General features: G+C 40.2%; 1 protein-coding gene across 6 annotated transcripts in view; it reads left to right on the plus strand.

Moving 5' to 3' along the window:
* The window catches only part of IP6K1 (inositol hexakisphosphate kinase 1), a 73,657-nt gene that overhangs the window by 8,614 nt on the left and 42,959 nt on the right, over positions 1 to 22,084 (plus strand). For 3 of the 6 annotated variants that reach the window (XM_033413107.2, XM_033413109.2, XM_049716400.1), the window contains exon 2: positions 1,804 to 1,867. The exons of the other annotated variants lie outside the window; for them this stretch is intronic. The gene's annotated coding sequence lies outside the window, so the exon portion shown is untranslated. The remainder of the gene's footprint in view (positions 1 to 1,803; positions 1,868 to 22,084) is intronic. 6 annotated transcript variants of the gene reach the window in all.

Genomic DNA, 22,084 nt, shown 5'->3' on the forward strand with positions numbered 1-22,084 from the left:
ATTTTCTAGTCCTCGTACAACCTGAGATTAAGGTAAAATCCTTTGTTAGAAAAAAGTTCAGATAATTGGTTCCGATATTCTTCATTTGACTGATAAGCCCTAAAAGCTATGCAGAGGACTTTGTTTCTCCTTTGGGCTCATCTTGGAGCCTTTTGATAACTGTACCCTTTGCTCCCTGTATCCAGTCTGACTGCTGGGTCTGCTGAAGACTATGTGAGTGGCTTTGGTATACTGACAGCATTGCTTGGCTGTACTTTCTTCCCAAGTCAATTTTTTTGTTTTTATGTATTATTATTACTTCAGTTTTCCCTATTAAAATATTCAAATTTTGGACTTCTCTGGTGGCTCAGTGGTTAAGAATCCACCTGCCAATGCAGGGGACATGGGTTCGGTCCCCGGTCTGGGAAGATCTCACATGCCGCAGTGCAACTTAGCCTGTGCGCCACAACTACGGAGCCTGCGCTCTAGAGCCCGCACACCGCAACTACTGAGGCCACGCACCACAACTGCTGAGCCCGCGTTCTGCAGCTACTGAAGCCCTCATTCCTAGAGCCCATGCTCTGCAACAAGAGAAGCCACCACAATGAGAAGCCTGTGCACTGCAATGAAGAGTAGCCCCCACTCGCCACAACTAGAGAAAGCCTGCGTGGAGCAATGAAGACCCAACACGGCCCCCCCCACAAAAAAAATTCAAATTTTGTCTTAACAGATGTTGTTAATGGAGCCCCACAGAGGCCTTGCATCTGAACTATAGCATTGTCTTGGTAGCTGAACTGGTGATGCCAGTATGGTTTCTCCTCTGCCAGGATAGAGAGTGGGGGAAGGTGGGAGACCTCATTTCTTTTGAGTTGGCTTATAAATTAGTTTTATAATGCAAATAGCAACTGCTACTGGATTTAGATGTTGTGGTTTTTTCTCTTCCATATTACCTAAGGATACAATTTCAGCCGCTCTTCTCAAAGTTTTCTCCTGACCATGTATTGATGCTGGTTGTCAGCATTCAGCATATTTCCTGGGAGATTTGAAACCCTCCAAGATTATATTATCACCCAAACGTTGGAGCTATAATGTGAAGGTTTCCAGATACCATGCTTTCTTCAGGTGGGATGGTTTCAGAGTCTTAGACATTATTTTAGAGTGTGGGGACTTTGGCAATGTTGTGTTCAGTTTCTAGGTGATGTCTAAAGTTGTAGAGAAAATATGTGATATTCTTAAGGGCAAGCCTGGTTCTGAAACTTATGGTGTCCCCACTATTTAGTTTCTCTTCCTCACATTCTGTGGCCTTGCTTCCTTGTAGTGTGAAAAAGGCACAGGAGTGTTGTCTCTAGTGTCTGAAAGGTTTGGGGTCCCCACATCATTTTTTTTTTAATTTTAAAATAAATTTATTTATTATTTTTGGCTGTGTTGGGTCTTCGTTGCTGCATGGGAGCTTTCTCTAGTTGCAGCGAGCAGGGGCTACTCTTCGTTGCAGTGCGTGGGCTTCTCATGGCAGTGGCTTCTCTTGTTGCAGAGCACAGGCTCTAGGCGCGTGGGCTTCAGTAGTTATGGCGCGCGGGCTCAGTAGTTGTGACTCGCAGGCTCTAGAGTGCAGGCTCAGTAGTTGTGGCACACGGGCTTAGTTGCTCTGTGGCACGGCACGTGGGATCTTCCCGGACCAGGGATCGAACCCGTGTCCCCTACATTGACAGGTGGATTCTTAAACACTGTGCCACCAGGGAAACCCAATGCAGTAAACTTTCTGGGCAAATGAACCTCCCTGTGTACTTACTGCCTAGAGTACTAATCTCACTCAATCCTGTACAGGAGTGGTGCCTGCCTCCCCAGACTAGATTGAAAAGATCCATCTTGGAACTCTTCTTGGAACCAGGTGAGGAAGGTGAATGCTGGTATTTCAAGTATTAGTTGTGGAGCCTTACTTAGACAAGTCATCTGATTTCTCTGCTACTTTGCTTGTAATATTGGATTGACAATACCTAATCTCTTTACCTTATGGTGTTGATCAGATAAAGGGGAAGCTTGTCAAATGGTTAACCTATAGCTTGTTTTATTTTTCTAATGTTATTTTTAAAAATTTATGTATTTGGCTGCGTCGGGTCTTAGTTGTGGCATGCGGGATCTTTCGTTGTGGTGTGTGGGCTCTCTAGTTATGGCACGCGGGCTCAGTAGTTGCAGTGCACGGGCTTAGTTGCCCTGCGGCATGGGGGATCTTGGTTTCCCGACCAGGGATCGAACCCGCATCCCCTGCATTGGAAGGCAGATTCTTAACCACTGGACCACCAGGGAAGTCCCTATCATACTCTTTTTTTTTTTTTTTTTTTTGCGGTACGCGGGCCTCTCACTGTTGTGGCCTCTCCTGTTGCGGAGCACAGGCTCCGGACGCGCAGGCTCAGCGGCCATGGCTCATGGGCCTAACCACTCCGCGGCATGTGGGATCTTCCCGGACCGGGCACGAACCCGTGTCCCCTGCATTGGCAGGCGGACTCTCAACCACTGCGCCACCAGGGAAGCCCCATACTCTTTTAAAATTGCTTATTTGCCTCTCCTCTCTACCTGCTCTCCATCCTCACTTTCAGTTTTCTGAGGGCAGGAACTGTGTTTGTCTTATTACTACAGTATTCTACAGGGTCTCATTCATTTTGGGTACTCAGCATATATTTGATTATATACTTTAAAAAGGTTTTTTTGCAGATATTATTTTAATGGTTCACGACTGATTTGGAGACTTTATAATTGCGACTTAGACACAAACTTGATTTGGTGAAAAGTGTTCTGAAACTTATAAAGACTGCTCAACTGGAGGATATTGTGTGGGTCAGGGCCAAGTAGAACACTAGATTTTTCAGGCCAGCACAGGGCATGCCTAGGCTGTTTTGGTTTTTGATATTCTGCATGAAAAATACAATTATTTTTTTAGCATAGAAAGTGAAATGAATGATAAGTTTCTTCCGTATTTTGGAAGGTGTATTATAAAATATGTGGTTGTGTTAGCTATTTCATGAGTGTCTCCAAAGAAAATGCTGCCTTTAGCTTCAGGGAGCTGAATATTAAGCTTGAGTAACTTCATGAAGCAGAATGTACCAGGTAGGGCTCCTTAGGCCCTTAAACATGTTAACTTGACTGTTTACAATGTTGTATTACTTTTCATTGGTAGATTGTGAATAAAGCAGAAGCATGTGGATTTTATGTAGGTAATAAAATTTATCATTTTAGGTGTATGCTACTTAGCCTTTTCAACTCATTGAAACAACTTTCAGGGTCCATTCAGAAACCACACAGTAATTTGAACAGGTAACAGGAGATTGGAGTAGTGATGGGTTGGCTAGTAAGAAGTAGAGTGAATAGCTACTACCTGTAGGGCTGATACAGGGTGCTTAAGGAAGATACCCTTCTGGGACTGAAATCCATATCTTGTTGGAGGATAGGGTGGCCATGACTAACTGGATGGCCGAGAAAGTCATTGTAGTGTCACACTGGCAGAACATGTTGGAAATCTATCCTCCAGAACTTGCTGGAAATCTACCCTCTTGGATGTCAGAGAAAGCCATTTATGGAGGGGTGTCTTGCTGGAACCACTCTGCCGCAAAACTGCTTGAGTGAGGTGTTAGAGGAAGCTACTGGACACTGCGTGCTGCTGACCACTATGCATTGCAGGTGTCAGGCACCCATCAGTGACTGGACAGTGCGGGGAGCTGACTGGCTGGCAGGGGCCTGGTGATAGGAGCATACTGGAACCATGTAGAGAAGCCTCCTCTTTTTGCAGTGTCTCTCCCGTGTCCTCTACTGATAAAGTTTAACATCAGTTGGCAAAGGAAAATATTTAATGGGTTTAGCTCCATTTTTGCAGAGCAGGCCATGATGTTTGGGTTTGGAGCAAAGAGGTAATATATTGATAACTGGTAAACTGCTGTTTGTCAGCACTATATAACAAGTTATTAATTTAAAACAATTTATTTATTTAATAAATAAATAAATATTGGCTGCACTGGGTCTTGGCTGCACCGGGTCTTCGTTGTGGCACATGGGATCTTTAGTTGTGGCATGTGGGATTCTTAGTTGCAACAGGAGGACTCTTAGTTGTGGCATGCAGGCTTCTTAGTTGCAGCATGCGAACTCTTAGTTGCAGCATGCATGTGGGATCTAATTCCCCGACCAGTGATCGAACCCGGGCCCCCTGAATTAGGAGTCTGACCTACTGGATCACCAGGGAGGTCCCAAGTTATTAATAATTTGATAAGTATTTTCTTAACAGAATTCTCTTGTTGCTACCACCTTATGTTTTCAGTTTGTTTTAATGTAAGTGATTAAACCACTGTTCTGTTCTAGCCAGAGACAACTTCTCTGACTTTTTTCATCATACATTAGTTAGGCTTGTTCTAAAATTTCATATAAGTGGAATAATATCCTGTGTACTCTTGTATAGGGCTTCTTTCATGCAGTATACTGTTTAGGGATTTATCCATGCTATTGCCTGTATCATTGGTTCATTCCTTTTTATTGCTGTGAAGTATTTCATCGCATGAACATTCCAGTTTGTTGATCTGTTCCCCTGTTGATGGACATCTGGTCTGCTTCCAGGGTTTGACTTATAAGTAAAGCTTCTGTGAACATTTTTGTACAAGTGGTTTTGGAGAACATATACATTCATTTCTCTTGAGGGGAAATGAATTGCTGGATCATAGGGTAGATGTATGTCTTGTTTTATAGGAAACATTAACACCTTTTTCAAAATGGTTGTACCATTTTACATTCCGACCAAGAATATATGAGTTGTGATTGTTCCCCGTCCTCAGCAACATTTAGCGTGTTGTCAGTGTTTTGAATTTTAGCCATTTTTGTGAAAGTATTATGATATCTCCTTGTGGTTTTAACTTGCAGTTACCTGATTACTGATGATGTTGAGCACTGGTGTCTCTACTTAATGGTCATTTGTATATTTCCTTTGTGAAGTACAATACTTGTTCAGATTTTCAGCCCATTTAAAAAAAATGGAACTGTTAACTTCCATCTATTATTGTGTTTTAGGAGCTCTTTTTATATTTTGAATACCAGTCAGATATATGTTTGTGAAAATTTTCTGCCAGTGCATGGTGGCTTGCCTATTTATTTCTTATAAGTATATTTCGAAGATTAGAAGTTTTCAGTTTTGTTGAAGTCTGATTTATCAATATTTTCTTTCATGGCTATTGCTTTCTGTGCCCTTGCCTATCTCTAAGTGCAGGAGATTTTGCCTGTGTTTTCACTAGAAGTTTTACAGTTTTAGCTTTTACATTCAGGTCTTTGATCCTCCTTGAATTAATTTTTGTGTATTGTGTAAGATTGAAGTTGAGGTTCAAACTCCCTCCCCACCCTCCACCAGTATGGATATCTTGTCCCAGTACCAGCACCATTTGCTGAAAAGACTTGTGTATTTGTTATCTATTCAATTACTCCAAAATTTAGCAGTTTAAAACAGCAAACATTTATTACTTCAGTCTCTGAGGCTCAGTAATTGAAGAGGGGCTTAGCGGGGTGATTCTGGCTCATAGTCTCTCATGAAGTTGCTGTTAGGATGTCTTCTGGGGCTGCCAGTCATAGAGGTTTGCCTGAGGCTGGAGGATCTGCTTCCAAGATGACTTACTTGGCTTTTGGCAGGAGTCCTCAGTTCTTTGATATGTGGGCTCTCTGAGTACCCTCCTGGTATGCAGTTCTGTCCTCCAGAGTGAATGATCCAAAACAGTAAGGAAGAAGCTTCTTATCTAGTCACATACTGTCACTTCTGCCATATTCTGTTTATTAGAATGAAGTCATTAAGTCCATCCCATACTCAGGGAGAGGCGAGAGGAGGGCTCTGCCTTTTGGGGGAAGGAATGTTGAAAAATTTGATGTAGTTTAAAATCACCACAACTTTCTCTGCTCCTCTGTTTGCTTTAGTACTTTGGTCAAAAATTAATTGACTGTGTAGGTATGGGCCTATTTCTGGGGTCTCTGTTTTGTTCCATTAATCTGTTTATTTATCTATATGCCAGTACCCCACTGCTGTAGCTTGTTTTATTTATCTATATGCCAGTACCCCACTGCTGTAGTCTTGAAGTCAGGTAGTATAAGTTGTCAAACTTTATTCTTTATCAAGATTGATTTGGATATTTTAGGTTCTTTGTATTTCCATATACACTTTAGAATTAATTTGTCAATTTCTGTGAAAAAATCTGACATTGTGGTTGAGATTTCATTGAATCTATAGATTCATTTGGAGAGAATTGACAACTTAACAATATTGAGTCTTCTAATCCATATACATTATATAGATCTCCATTTATTTATGACTTCAATTTCTCTCTGCATTGTTTGATTGTTTTCAATGTTGAGGTCTTCCATATATTTCATTAAATTTATTCCAAGATATTTAATGTTCTTTTAGTGCTATTGTAAATGAATTGTTTTTTGTCAATATTATTCTTTTTATTTAATTGAAGTACAGTTGATTTACAATATTATATTAGTTCCAGGTGTACAGCATAGTGAGTCAGTATTTTTACAGATTATACTCCATTAAAAGTTATAACAAGATAATGGCAAGAACTCACTGTTCTATACAGTATATCCTTCTTGCGTATCTATTTTATACATAATAGTTTGTATCTGTTAATCCCATACCCCTTATTTGCCCTGCCTCCCTTCTGTCTCTCCTTTGGTAACTACTAGTTTGTTTTCTGTATCTCTGAGTCTCTTTCTATTTTGTGTATGCATTCATTTGTATTATTTTTTGGATTCCACATATAAGTGATATCATACAGTATTGTCTCTCGCTTATTTCACTAAGCATAATATTCTCTATGTCCATCCACTTTGCTGCAAATGGCAGAGTTCTTCCCCTTTTATGACTACGTAATATTCCATTTGTGTGTGTGTGTATATATGTGTATATATACACACACACACATATGTATATACACACACACACACACATACGTATACTACATCTTCTTCATCCATTTATCTGTTGATGGGCGCTTGGGTTGCTGCCATATCTTGGCTATTGTAGCTAGTGCTGCTCTGAACATGGGGGTGCATATATTTTTTCAAATTAGTGTTTTAAGTTTTTCCAGATATATACCTGGGAGCAGAATTGCTGGATCATATGGTAGTTCTGTTTTTATTTTTATTTATTTATTTATTAAAAATTTTTTTTTAACATTTTTATTGGAGTATTCACTTTGCTTTATAACAAAGTGAATCAGTTATACATATACATATATCCCCATATCTCTTCCCTCTTGCGTCTCCCTCCCTCCCACCCTCCCTATCCCACCCTTCTAGCTGGTCACAAAGCACTGAGCTGATCTCCCTGTGCTATGTGACTGCTTCTCACTAGCTATCTGTTCTACCTTTGGTAGTGTATATATGTCCATATATACACTACCACTCTCTTACTTTGTCCCAGCTTACCCTTCCCCCTCCCTGTGTCCTCAAGTCCATTCTCTGGTAGGTCTGCGTCTTTATTCCCGTCTTGCCCCTAGGTTCTTCATGACCTTTTTTTTTAGATTCCATATATATGTGTTAGCATACAGTATTTGTTTTTCTCTTTCTGATTTACTTCAGACTCTAGGTCCATCCTCCTCACTACAAATAACTCAATTTCGTTTCTTTTTATGGCTGAGTAATATTCCATTGTATATATGTGCCACATCTTTATCCATTCATCTGTCGATGGACACTTACATTGCTTCCAAGTCCTGGCTATTGTAAATAGAGCTGGAATGAACGTTGTGATACATGACTCTTTTTGAATTATGTTTTTCTCAGGGTATATGCCCAGTAGTGGGATTGCTGGGTCTTATGGTAGTACTGTTTTTAGTTTTTTACTGTTTTTATTTTTCTAGAGGAAACTCCATACTGGTAAATGAATATATTTTTTTTAATTGTAGTAAAATACATATAACATAAAAGTTGCCACGTGAACTGTTTTAAATGTATAACACAGTGGCATTAAGTACATTCATAATGTTGTGTAACCATTATCACTGTCTATTTCAAGAACTTTTTTCATCATCTCAAATAGAAGCTCTTTACCCATTATATAGTAGCACCCCATTCCCCCTGCCCCCCACCCCCTTGCAGTCTCTAATCCATTTCTATCTCTATGAACTTGCCTATTCTAGATATTTCATATAAGTGGAGTCATATAATTTTTTTCCTTTGGTACCTGGCTTGTTTACTTAGCATAATGTTTTCAGGGTTCATCCATGTTATAGCATGTATCAGAATTGCATTCCTTTTTATGACTGAATAACGTTCCATTGTATGTATATACCACATTTTATTTATTCATTCATCTGTTGATGGATATGGGTTGTATTCACTTTTTGGCTATTGTGAATAATGCACACTAGTGTATAAATATCTGTTTGAATCCCTGCTTTCAGTTCTTTGGGTTAGGGGTGGAATACCTAGGAAAAGAATTGCTGGATCATATGGACATTCTCTGTTTAATTTTTTGAGGAACCACCATATTGTCTTTCACAGTGACCTCACCATTTTACAGTCCTACCAGCAGTGCACAGGGTTCCAATTTCTCTGCATCCTCACCAACTTTTGTTTCTGCTTTTTTGATGATAGCCATTCTAGTGGGTGTGAAGTGGTAGCTTATTGGGGCTTTGATTTGCATTTCTTTTTTTTTTTTTTTTTTGGTACACGGGGCTCTCACTGTTGTGGCCTCTCCCATTGCGGAGCACAGGCTCCAGACGCTCAGGCTCAGCGGCCATGGCTCACGGGCCCAGCTGCTCCGTGGCATGTGGAATCTTCCCGGGCCGGGGCACGAACCCACGCCCCCTGCATCGTCAGGCGGACTCTCAACCACTGCGCCACCAGGGAAGCCCTGATTTGCATTTCTTTAATGACGATGTTGGGCATCTTTTTATGTGCTTATTGGCATTTGTATATGTTCTTTGGAGAAATGTCTAGTTAAGTCCTTTGGTCAGTTTTTAATTGGGTCATTTATTTTTGTTGTTGTTAAGTTGTAGGAGTTCTCTTTGTATTCTGGATATTAATCCCTTATCACACGTGGGATTGCATATATTTTCTCCCATTCTGTGGGTTGTCTTTTCATTCTCTTGATAGTGTCTTTGATGCACAGAAGTTTTAAATTTTGATGAAGTCCAGTTTATCCATTTTTTTGTTTTCTTGCTTGTGCTATTGTTGTGATATTCAAGAAATCATTATCAAATCCAAGGTCATGAAGTTCCCCCCACCCATGTTTTCTTCTAAGAGTTTTATAGTTTTAACTTGTAAGTTTAGGTCTTTGATCCATTTTGTTTATTTTTGTATATAATGTGAAATAATGGTCTAACTTCACTCTTTTGCATGTGGCTGTTTTGTTTTCCCAACACCATTTATTGAAAAGATTGTTGAGACTTTCCTGGTGGTCCAGTGTCTAAGACTCCATGCTGTCAAGGCAGGGTGCCCGGGTTCAATCCCTGGTCAGGGAACTAGATCCCACATGCCACAACTCAAGATCCCGCATGCTGCAACTAAAGATCCCACATGCTGCAGTGAAGATCCTGCCTGCCGCAACTAAGAGCACGCCAAATAAATTTAAAAAAGAAAGAAAGAAAGAAAAAATTGTCCTTTCCCCACTGAGTGGTATTGGCACCCACGTCAAAAATCATTTGACTGTATATTTGAGGGTTTATTTCTGGACTTCCTATTCTGTTCCATTGGTCTATATATCTGTCTGCATGCTAGTACCATACTGTCTTGATTATTGTAGCTTTGCAGTAAGTTTTGAAATCAAGAAATGTGATTCCTCCAACTTTGTTCAAGAATTTTGGCTGTTCAGAGTCCCTAGAGACTTCTGTATGAACTTCTGGATGGGTTTTCTATTTCTATAAAACCGCCATTGGGATTTTGTTAGGGATTTCAGTCAGCCTGTAGATCTCTTTGGGTGGTCTTTGTCATTTAACAATAGTAAAAGTTCCAGTTTATCAAATGGGCTGTCTTTCCATTTATTTACTTCTTTAATTTCTTTCAACAATATGTTATAGTTTTCAGAATACAAGTCTTTCATCTCCTTGGTTAAATTCATTATTTATGTATATCTTTGATTTATGTATCTCTTTGATACTATTGTAAATGGAATTGTTTTCTTAAAATTCCTTTTCAGATTGTTCTTTGCTAGTGTATAGAAATGCAGCTCTTTTTTTGTGTTGCTTTTGTATCCTGCAAATTTGCCAAATTCGTTTATTAGCTCTAACAGTGGTTTTGTGTGTATGTATGTAATTTTAGGGTTTTCTATATATAAGACCATGTTATTTGCAAACAGATAGTTTTTACTCTTCCTTTCCAATTTGGATGTCTTATATTTCTTTTTCTTAATTGCTCTGGCAGGAACTTCCTTTGTAATTTCTTGAATCCATTGGTTGTTCAAGGTTGTATGTTATTTAATTTCCACATATTTGTAAATTTTCCAGTTTTCTTTTTATTGATTTTTAGTTTCTGTTGTGATTGTAAAAGATACTTTGTATTATTTCAGTCTTATAAAATGTATTTAGACTTGTCTTCTGGCCTACATATGATCTTTCCTGAAGAATGTTCCATGTGCACTTGAGAAGATTTATTTTTCTGTTATTGGGTTGAATATCCATATATATCTGTTACGTCTAATTGGTTTACAGTGTTGTTCACATCCTCTATTTCCTTATTGATATTCCATCTGTTTTTGATATTGTTCTGTCCATTTCTGAATGTGGGATTTTGAAATCTCCAACTATTCTTGAAGGACTGTCTTTTTTTCATCTTCTGTGCTATCAGTTTTTACTTCACACGTGTTTTGCCAAAAGCCTGCTTTTGGTTTCAAGGTTCGTTGGAGTCACTGGCAAAATAACCACTCGTCTCACACAACTGAACAGATTTAATTAATTTTTTAATAAAACATTATAACTTAAGTTCAATATATAGTCATTAGAAGGGGGTGAATAAAAGTATTCGAGAGACATAACAGAGTACATCACCAGATTGGGCCAACACCTACATCCAGATTCAAACAGCAGCTGGGAAGTCCCGAGTAACAGCAATCTGGAGTCCCAGTGGTGAAGGGTCCCGGGCGGTGTGTCCACCCCACAGGTGAGACTTCAGATTGAAACTCTGGGGACTTCCATTTATAATCCCAGACCGCACACTGTGATTTTGGTTTGCGTGCAAAAATGCAGCCCTGATTTAACTGTAACAATGCTGTTGGTTTCACCGCTTGAGTCACAAGATTTTCCAGACCCCGGGGGACTGGCCAGGTGCCCAGGGCTAAAGAAATTCCAAGACGCACTCCCTTTCTTATCATAAGTGCTACTTGTTGGTAACAATTGTTAGGTGAGCAAGCAAGCACACAGTCCAGACAGGGTCACAAATCAGTCTGAGGCCTACTTCTGCCTCTGAAGCCTGAACAAGACTACTTTACTAGTTTTCCCAAGATTTGGCCTCTAGGATTGTTTAGGCTGAAGAGCGTAAGAATAAGGCAATATAACACGAGCAGTTTTTCGAATACGGTAAGATAAGTAACAGTTACAAACAGTGAGTAAGAGTAATATAATCAAAAATACAAGCAGTGGGTTAAATAATGCAGAGAACAATTGTCGAGCCTTGGGGGGTTGAGTAAAGAAAAAGTCCCACCAAGTATGAGAAGTATGCTTTTGTACATTAACTCCCACATCTATTGTTAGCTGCAATAGTAGTAACAATAGAGTGTTCGAACAAAGTACAGTTATGTTTACCTATAAATTTCTGTAGTAACGCTGTTTACTGTAATACCTTTTTCAAAGGTTCAAGTGGTAGGTTAATATTAGGAACAGGTAAAGTAGGAATTAACATTTGAGTCCACAACAATTGTGTGTGTATGGGGGAAAAGAAATAAGTTGTCCCTTTCCAATATAAGTGATCTGTATGTGCTAGACATCCTGAAAAAGGGTTTCCTAGCTGATAATTAGAAGTTGTGTTAATATCATCAGTTATAATACATACAAATTGGGGAGCAACGTCAAAAAACATACTATAAGATTGAGGAAATATAGTCGATTCACAGTAGTTAATGGAATTCTCTAATAAACAGGGTTCCCAGATGTGTGAAGTCTGGCCACAAAGCAATCCTTGAATAGTCTTTTCACAGTCTGTCAATAAGTGGTTGTGATTATTAAAATCTAAGTAATTTCCAGCAAAATGAGGCAACCAATATTCATTTCCAAAAACAGTAGGCAACACGTGAAATTGACAGCCATAGAAAGTCATAATTAGAAAAGGACAGGCCTTGTTTGCAGGGCAGGTGAAGTTGTCTTGAGTTCGGGTGTGGCTCATGTTTTCCCAACAGAAGATTCCCCAACGTTTTCCTTCTTTATCCTTTCTCAACCAAAGCAGATATCCTGGGGTTAAGGCATGGGTGACGATCCACATTACAGTCAAGCTTCCAAAAACGGTCTATTCACGAGAATAACAATGGGTTAATGGCGCATATTTTCATTTTTCTTGTCCAGGGATCACCACCAACACAGTGTCATCCTTTCCCTGCACAATTACATCAGCAGGTATAGGAGGGCCATTGGGTTGCTTCACCTTTAGCTCCAATTGAATTGTGCTCTGTTGTGGATCTAAATCCTCCATCTCCCCAGACAGTTAACAAAGTAGGGGGTTCTCCTTTCTTGATTTTCCAATTAGACAGGGGAGAATAAGTAGTTGAGCAACCCTGTTGTGTTTATTAATAAATAAATCATCATTACCTTCATTTTGTAAAATCACTTTAATTTCTCCTTGATAGTTCAGGGTCAGTCACTCCTCCTTGGACACAGATGCCCCTAAGGGCTAAGCTAGAGCATTTCTTAATTAGCCCAAAATGTCCAGGAGGCATTTTCATACCAATGCTAATTGATATAGTAAAAATCATTCTCTTAGTAAGCCTCTGCTCAGTCATAGAATGCAAATGGAGGCCTGCTGCCTCAGGAGACGCTCGAAAAGGAGCTAATGCTCCAGGTAAAATTTCCCAATATTCAATTATCTCTGGATGGAAATCCATCCTATGAATTTGTAGATTTGGTAGAGTCATTCTCATTAAACCCAACTGGACGATTGTTCAGAATATTTAAGGCAGCATTTAAGTTAGTCCTCCAATTTTTATAAGAACCCTGTCCCAATTTAATCACTTATTCCTTTAGCAATCCATTCATTCTTTCAGTTAAACCAGCAGCTTGAGGATAATATGGAATATGAAAAATCTATTGTGTATTATGTTCCTGGGCAAATTCACCTTTGAAAGTTACCCGTTACCACTTTGTATTTGGAGTGGAACACCATAGTACAAATTAATTATTTCTAATGTTTTAATAGTGTTAGTTTGATTGGCTTTTCCACATGGAATGGCCACCGAGTATCCAGAATAGGTGTCCACTGCAGTGCACACATATTGGCAGCCTTTATCACAGATTAATGGGCCAGTGTAATCAATTTGCCATATCTGCCCAGGCAGTTTGCCACGTGCCAATTGTCCTTTTATTAGTTGTGACAAGCTCCTGTGTTTAACATGTTGGCAGATTGGACATTGTAAAATAACAGGCTTAATGAGATCCATAGTCAAGGAAGTACTTTGATCCTGAGCCCACCTGTATGTAGCTTTTTCTCCCAGATGGCCACATTTTTCATGTGCCCAAAGTGCCAAACCTTTGAATTCACTAGAGTGTGGGTCGACTTCCATCGTCTGGATCTGATTTTGTTCATCTGTAATTGAATTATACCATCATTCCGTGGAATGGGAGTACTATGAGCGTCTACATGAAAAACTGAAACATTAGTTTTCTGGACAGTTTCCTAAATATCCACCCATAATTCTTTCCCCCACAACTCTTTTGAATGAATTTGCCAATTATTTTTAACCCACGTTGGAAGCCAAGTTGCTAATCCATTGGCCACAGACCAGGAATCAGTATAAATAGGACATTCTGTTAAGTTTCTTTTTCAAAACCTGATATACTGTATATAGTTCAGCAAATTGACTGCTTTTTCCCTCTCAAGTGTTAACAGTTCAGTTGTGACTGGGTTGTAGGCTACTGCTTTCCAGTAATGAACAGATCCTATATATTTTGCTGAGCCATCTGTAAACCAGGCATGTTTCTTTTCTTTCTCAGTTAAAGAGTCAAAGGGGCTTTCCCCATTTTACAGGCGACTCGGTTAACTCGGGTTTAATCATAGCCTCTTGTTTTTAAAATAATTAATTATTTTTGGCTGCGTTGGGTCTTCGTTGCTGCGCGCGGGCTTTCTCTAGTTGCAGAGAGTGGGGGCTACTCTTCATTGCGGTGCGTGGGCTTCTCATTGCAGTGTCTTTTGTTGCGGAGCACGGGCTCTAGGCGCACGGGCAGCACGTGGGCTTCAGTAGTTGTGGCTCGCAGGCTCTAGAGCACAGACTTAGTAGTTATGGCACACGGGCTTAGTTGCTCCAAAGCATGTGGGATTTTCCTGGACCAGGGATCGAACCTGTGTCCCCTGCGTTGGCAGGCGGATTCATAACCACTGTGCCACCAGGGAAGCCCTAATCATAGCTTCTTGCTCAAGACCTTCAATTGGAATTTTAGAAATCCTTGCATGTAAAACAGCGGCACCCTGTGGGCCTGGTTTGGCCCAGTCCTGTATATACCATTTTCATTTGACTATAGTAGACTCTTGGGCTTGCCCAATTCTGTGGGTCTTTGGTGAGCTTAAAATCCATTACATAATGGGCACTTGGGGTCTCAATATAATTGTGTGATCTACAGTCAGTTGTTTGGTATCAGAGCCCAGTAACATGCTAGTAGCTGTTTTTCTTTTTATTAATTTATTTATTTTTGGCTGCGTTGGGTCTTTGTGTGGGCTGTGTGCGGGCTTTCTCTAGTTGTGGCAAGCGCGGGCTACTCGTGGTGGTTTCTTGTTGCGGAGCACGGGCTCTAGGCACGCAGGCTTCAGTAGTGTGGCTCGCAGGCTCTAGAGTGCAGGCTCAGTAGTTGTGGTGCACGGGCATAGTTGCTACACAGCATGTGGGATCTTCCTGGGCTAGGGATCGAACCTGTGTCCCCTGCATTGGCAGGTAGATTCTTATCCACTGTGCCACCAGGGAAGCCCGCCAGTAGCTGTTTTTCAAAGGTAGTATAGTTCTTTCCGGCTTCTGGGAATTTTCTGTTCCAAAAACCCAGAGGTACTCTTTTGCCTTGCTGTTTTTGTCATAAGCTCCAATTAGTATACAGTTCATTGATTGACATATGTAATTCTGTGTGCCCTGGTTGTAGGTCACGGGGCGTCTGATCTCCATTCAAAGATAGACTACTGAGATAAGCTTTAGAATAATTCAATTAAACTTTTTACCAATAAAACATAACAACGAGGAACTATCTCGGAAGTGAATCTTGGTAAACACAGACCTCAATTAACAAAACTAGAATTTAATATTCAGTGAAACATAATTTTTTTCTTTTTCATTGTGAGGGCATTAACCCTGCTGCCAGGGAAGGCTTTATCCCATCAAATAAAGAATGAGGTTTGTCAGGGAGCCAGGAAAAGCCAAGGGACCATCTTGGATTTCCCATAACCCTGACTGTTTGATTTACAGCTATTGTTTACCCATTTAAAATTTTCTGACTTAGGAGTAGACCGTTGCCATGTTATGAGGACAACAGGATAGCAAAAGTCTGACAATGAGGGGTTAATTTTTTTTTTTAAGAAGGGGAATGAGCTTTATCTACGTGTGCCATAATCTTCATAGATCATTGTGAATTAATACTTATTTACTTTACCAAAGTAACAATATAAGATTTCAAAGGCAAATATAGAACAGATCACTTAAAAGGTAAGAAAACTTAAAATTTGTTATCAAAGGCAGTTCAACATATTAAGAAATCTTGTCCTCTTAAGAGAGAGAAAAGCCAAATTCAAGTTTTACACCTGCTTACTTTTAAAATTCATTTACTCAGTTAAATTTATTTTAAACTTTGTCAATTCTGACCATGCACAAAACTCTTTTCTTGGGGTCCACTTTCCACAAAACTTTTTTTATCAGTTTCTATATCCATCACTTTATATTCCCATTCAGAAATAGCCAGCTAGGGGCTTCCCTGGTGGCGCAGTGGTTGAGAGTCCGCCTGCCGATGCAGGGGACACGGGTTTGTGCCCCGGTCCGGGAAGATCCCACATGCCGCGGAGCGGCTGGGCCCGTGAGCCATGGCCGCTGAGCCTGCGCGTCCGGAGCCTGTGCTCCGCAACAGGGGAGGCCACAACAGTAAGAGGTCTGCGTACCACAAAAAAAAAAAAAAAGAAAGAAAGAACTAGCCAGCTATAGGTCAGACCTACTTCCTTTTCCCTTAATAAAATGTAATTCCATTCCTCATACCTTATTTACTGACAACACATCCTACTTTCCTACTATACACTGAAATGTTTCCTTTATTATTTTTATTAGCTTTAATTACATGTTTAAATTAGAATCCTCAGCTCTTAAAACCTTAATTTCTTGTGAAAACTAAGAAGTAAGTAATTATGAACTGTCCTTTACATTAGCATTCTGTAGATTGGTGAACATAAATACCAGTGATTTATTCTTTTTTTTTTTTTTTTTTTTCCGGTACACGGGCCTCTCACTGCTGTGGCCTCTCCCGTTGCGGAGCACAGGCTCCGGACGCGCAGGCTCAGCAGCCATGGCTCACGGGCCCAGCCGCTCCGCGGCATGCGGGATCCTCGCGGACCGGGGCACGAACCTGCGTCCCCTGCATCGGCAGGCGGACTCTCAACCACTGCGCCACCAGGGAAGCCCACCAGTGATATTTTCTAAAAACATTTATTTTCTTTAGAGAACGTGGCACCAAATGTATTCATTAATAGTCCTAAGTATCTTTTGTTTCTCTGTAAAAGGAAGCCAGTGTTCAGTAATTAATGTTTCAGTATCTTATGTTATTTGGGAATGACCTAGCTATTCAACAAGCTTCCATCACTTAATTTAGCATAACTCTAGAATTTCAAGTTAACAGAATCTGGAGAGACTATTTTAGATACACATTCCTAAAGCATAATTTTTTTTTTTTTTTTTTGCGGTACGTGGACCTCTCACTGTTGTGGCTTCTCCCGTTGCGGAGCACAGGCTCCGGACGCACAGGCTCAGCGGCCATGGCTCACGGGCCCAGCTGCTCCGCGCCATGTGGGATTTTCCCGGACCGGGGCACGAACCCGTGTCCTCTGCATCGGCAGGCGGACTCTCAACCACTGTGCCACCAGGGAAGCCCCAAGCATAATTATTCTTAATAGAGTTTATCTAACAGCTCTTATCTCATTTACATTTTCTTAAAAGTTTCTTCACATCAAATTACTTTACTTGCTGACAAATCTGTAACAAATATAACAAGATTTTATGTAGCTTATATTAAACCTAGGCACAATAAAAGCATTACACTTAATGTTGATGACTCCTAACACATGTCTATATTAATTAGATTAACAAACATTAATACCAGGTATTAATTTAATATTGACTATTTCCCATTTCACATGAACCTAAAATTCATGTAGCTTAATTTCTCTTGTATTTCGAATTGTTTGATTTGTAAGCACTTACTTTGCTTTAAGCCATTTAAATAGAGCTCATTTATAAATTAACCTCAGTAATATTATCCAAAGAGAAAGACACATACTGAGACATACACATATACCCAGAGAGACAGATCTCTCATAGTTTCTGCTTGAGATTTAAAATGTCTTGGGCTTCCCTGGTGGCACAGTGTTTGAGAGTCCGCCTGCCGATGCAGGGGACACAGGTTCGTGACCCGGTCAGGGAGGATCCCACATGCCGCAGAGCGGCTGGGCCCGTAAGCCATGGCCGCTGAGCCTGCGCGTCCGGAGCCTGTGCTCCGCAACGGGAGAGGCCACAGCAGTGAGAGGCCCATGTACCGCCAAAAAAAAAAAAAAGTCTCTTGGTCCCTTTCTTTTTAAAAAAAAAAAAAAATATTTCCCATAATTCCTTTGTAGTTATTCCATCAGTCTTTTGGGACCCCATTTGTAATAAGGGCCAGGAACGTGTCCTTTCCAGATATCCTGTCTGCTTGTCTTGCTCTTTCTTTATCTTCTTCTTTCTTTTCAAAGTTCCACTCTCCCAAGTCTCCCAATTGTTGTACTTTATTTAATGACTTTGGAGATGGGATTACCTGTCTCATTTAGCAGGAGAGTCACAATTACATGCTTGTAAGTAGGAGGAGCAGTTTTAAAAACTTTATTTCTCATTTGTACAGTCAGGGGAATGTCAGACATGTTATCTAGATGTACAATAAAAATAGCACCTTTCATAGCGTCTTCCTTTAGTCTCTGGACACAGTCTTTAAGAGTGTACCAGGGACGGTCCCTTCCAGGCCAAGCAGATTCTATAGGATATTTCTTAAGGCACCCTTCAGCGACTATTTCCAATAGATTGGAATCTACTGGGCGATTAGCTTTATCTCTAACAGCCTGTTGCACAAAAGACTCATTGCTAATGGTGCCAAATTTATGAGCATCTCCATCATCAGTTAATATTCCAGCGGCCCCTGCATCATAGGTACTAACTGCCCAAGTAATTAAAGGCTCTCCTGACCTTTCAGTTAACTGTCTTAAAATATCGTTAATCTCATGCTGAGTATAATCCTCCAGAGTATCTTTCTTTATTGCATTCCTCTGAGCATCAGTTTCCATTTTACGCTGCCAAGCTTGCTGTGTCTTAAAGTTAGGCGGTTTCAGTTCTTCCTTTGACTGTGGGGCTGACTTCCATCCCAAATCATCATTTTCATCAGATTCTGATTGTGAGCTATCATCCCAGATACCTCCCTCCCAGGTATCTGGGTCCCAGTCTACTCCAGCTTTAGCTATAGCCAGATGTACCTTTTATTTTACTTTGCCCCGCCACTTTCGATATGTGGCTTGGGCAACTTTAACAGTGGCTTTTTCGGCTACCGACTGGAAAGTGGAAACCTAATCAGCTAGAATATAAATTTGGCATTGAATCATGGACAGTCGTCCTTGTAAGTCACACAGATCTTTTTCCAATTGAGCTTTCTCTTCAACCAGTTTCTGCTTAGCTTAATGCACCTTACGATAGGCAGAAAGGAGGATCCAACCTGTGTGGTACATTCTTGCCCTTTCTCTATCAGCGTGAGCTATAAATAGTCACATCCAAAGGTTCGGCTCGCTTAGATTTAGATCTCCAGTTCTCACACAGTCCAGTCGATATGCCCCACTCTGCCACTAATGAGCTGTAAGGGAGCTCGTCCCATCCTGGAATAAAAAGCTGATTAACTAACTTCTTTCTTTTTAAAGAGAGGCATTTTGCTGTACGAATCCTGCTCACAGCGCCAATTTAATGTTTTGCCAAAAACCTGCTTTCAGTTTCAGGGTTCGTTGGGTTTGCTGGCAAAATAACCACTCATCTCACACAACTGAACAGATTTAATTAATTTTTTAATAGAAGATTACTTAAGTTCAATATACAGTCATTAGAAGAGGATGAATAAAAGTATTCGAGAGATATAACAGAGTGTACATCACCAGATTGGGCCGACACCTACATCCAGATTCAAACAGCAGCTGAGAAGTTCCGAGTAATAGCAATCTGGAGTCCCAGTGGGGAAGGGTCCTGGGTGGTGCGTCCACCCCACAGGTGAGACTTCAGATTGCAGCTCTGGGGGCTTCCGTTTATAATCCCAGGCCACAAACTGATATCATCAGTTTGTGTGCAGAAATGAAGCTCTGATGTAACTGTAACAATGCTGTTGGTTTCACTGCTTGAGTCACAAGATTTTCCAGACCCCGGGGACTGGCCAGGTCCCCAGGGCTCAAGAAATTCCAAAACCTACTCCCTTTCTTATCATAATTGTTACTTGACTCGTTGGTAACAATTGTTAGGTGTGCAAGCAGTCACGCAGTCCAGGCAGGGTCACAAGTCAGTCAGAGGCCTACTTATGCCTCTGAAGCCTGAACAAGACTACTATACTCGTTTTCCCAAAAACACATTTTGTGGCTCTGTTATGTGCATGTATAATTGTTATTTCTTCTTGCTATATCTAACTTTTTGTCAATATTTAATGTCCTTTGTGTCTTGTAACCTTTTATAATTTCAAGTCTATTTTATCTGCTATTAGTAGAGCCACCTCAGCTCTCCTTTGATTAAGATTTGCATGGAATATCTTTTTCCATCCTTTTACTGTCAACCTCTTTATGTCTTCATATCTAATGTGAATCTGTTGTAAGCAACATATAGATGGATTGATATTTTTTTAAAGTCCTTTCCACTAATCTCTGCCTTTCAGTAGGAGAGTTTAGTCCGTTTACATTTATTGTGATTACCTATCAAGAAGGAGTTACTTTCATTTATCTTTTTGTTTTCTGTGTGTCTTGCATGTTTTTGTTCCTCAGTTCCTCCATTACCATCTTTTTTAGAATTTAGTTGATTTTATTTTGTAGTGAATCATTTTCATTCTCTGTTTTTCTGTATGTTTTAAAGTTATTTTATTAGTGATTATCTTGGGGATTAAAATTTACATCTTAAACTGATAACAACCTAGTTAGTTTATACAAACATTCTGCCCTTATACACCTCTATCCCTCCCTCTTTTTATTTATTTATGTGTACATATATTTATAAGATTACATCTTTATACATTGTATGCCTGTTAACGTAGATTTATAAGTTTTACGCATTTGTCTGCTAAATCATTTAGGAAGAAGAGAGAAATTACAAACCATACCAAATATACAATAATACTGGCTTTTATGTTTATCTATGTAGTCATGTTTACCAGTGGTGTATATTTTTTTCTTAATGGCTTTGAGTTGTCCTTTCATTTTAGCCTGAAGGACTCCCTTTAGCATTTCTTATAGGACAAGTCCACTGGTAACATACACCTTCAGTTTTTGTTATTTGGAAATATCTTAATTTTCCCTTCATTCTTTTTTTTAAAATTAATTAATTAATTAATTTATGGCTGCGTTGGGTCTTCATTGCTGTGCGCGGGCTTTCTCTAGTTGTGGTGAGTGGGGGCTACTCTTTCGTTGTGGTGTGCAGGCTTCTCATTGCGGTGGTTTCTCGTGTTGCAGAGCACGGGCTGTTGGTGCATGGGCTTCAGTAGTTGTGGCATGCGAGCTCAGTAGTTGTGGTTCGTGGGCTCTAGAGCACAGGCTCAGTAGTTGTGGCACACAGGCTTAGTTGCTCCATGACACGTGGGATCTTCCTGGACCAGGGCTCGAACCCGTGTCCGCTGCATTGGCAGGTGGATTCTTAACCACTGTGCCATCAGGGAAGCCCCTCCCTTCATTCCTGAAGGATAGTTTATCCAGGTATAGAGTTCTTGGTTGACAGTTTTCTTCTTTCAGGATTTTAAATACTGCCTTCTGGAGGATTCTGAGGAGAAATCAGCTGCTAATCTTATTGAAGTTCTCTTGTACATTACCAGTTGCTTCTGTCTTGCTGCTTTAAATATTCTCTCGTTGTCTTTGGGTTTCAACAGTTTTATAGTGTGTTTTTGTTTTATGTGTCTTGGTGTGGTGTGAATCTTTGAGTTGATCCCACTTACGCTTCATTAGGCTTCTTGCACATATATACTCATGTCTTTCCTGAGATCTAGAAAGTTTGGGGCCATTATTTCTTCAAATATTTTTTTTTCCCTTTTATTTCCTCTTTTTGGAATTTCTAAAATGTAGATATTGTTACATTTGGGAGTGTCCCACAGGTCCCTCAAACTCTTTACTTTTACTTATTCTTTTTTCTTTTTGCCTCTCATGTAATAATTTCAGTTGTTTTACCTTCTGGTACACTGATATTCCTTATGTGTGCTCAGATCTGCTGTTGAATCCCTCTAGTGACTTTTTCTTTTCTTTTTTTTCTAATTTATTTATTTAATTTATTTATTTTTGGCTGCATTGGGTCCTCATTGCTGTGCGGGCTTTCTCTAGTTCCGGCGAGCTGGGGCTACTCTTCGTTGCGGTGCCTGGGCTTCTAATTGCGGTGGCTTCTCTTGTTGTGGAGCACGGCCTCTAGGTGTGTGGGCTTCAGTAGTTGTGGCTCATGGGCTCTAGAGCGCAGGCTCAGTAGTTGTGGCGCAAG

Source organism: Orcinus orca, chromosome 10, assembly GCF_937001465.1.
Source record: "Orcinus orca chromosome 10, mOrcOrc1.1, whole genome shotgun sequence".
Classification (NCBI taxonomy): Eukaryota; Metazoa; Chordata; class Mammalia; order Artiodactyla; family Delphinidae; genus Orcinus; species Orcinus orca.